The sequence below is a fragment of the Lupinus angustifolius genome, chromosome LG17 (assembly GCF_001865875.1).
Source record: "Lupinus angustifolius cultivar Tanjil chromosome LG17, LupAngTanjil_v1.0, whole genome shotgun sequence".
NCBI lineage: Eukaryota > Viridiplantae > Streptophyta > Magnoliopsida > Fabales > Fabaceae > Lupinus > Lupinus angustifolius.
Window position 1 is genome coordinate 17317697 of NC_032025.1, and position 674 is coordinate 17318370.

Sequence of the window (674 nt, forward strand, 5' to 3'; positions counted from 1 at the left end):
TTGTTGAAACCTCTAAACAGTTAGCAGATATTTTCACCAAGCCCCTTCCACGGGATACTTTCTATGTTCTAAGGAGAGAACTTGGAATTATTGATGAACAATATCTTCATTAAAACTGTCTAGATGTTTAGTTTATGTCTTGTTTCTACATGCTTATTAGTTTCTTGAGTTAAAATGAAATTTGTTAAAATGCAAAATGATATCTTATGATAACTTCTTTTCTTGTGATTACATATGTTTAGATTAATCCGTTAGAATGCTAGCATAAGCCCCAAAGAGTTCAAACCGTTATGCTTGTTAAAAAAAACATTTTTTTCGTGTTTAATCGATTAAGCATTTAATGTTAATCGATTACCTGAGAATTAGTTTTTGAAAAATCATTTTTCATATGATTTTAATCGATTAACCATGCCCGTTAATCGATTAAAACCAGCAGTTTAAGTGTAGACAACACTTTGGTTTCACTCTTTTTTGGCATTTTTCTCCATTTCCTCTTGCTTTTGAGTCTCTGTAACTGTGAAAGGTTTTCTTGGGCGGTAGGAAGGGAGTCAAACCAAGGGATAAGGTTCTTTAGTTTCAAGAAAGAGTCTAAGTGTTGTAATTGGAAGAATTGTTTGTTAAATTTTATTTCAATTATAGTGAAGAAAAATCTCCCAGATCAGCCGGGAGGCCTG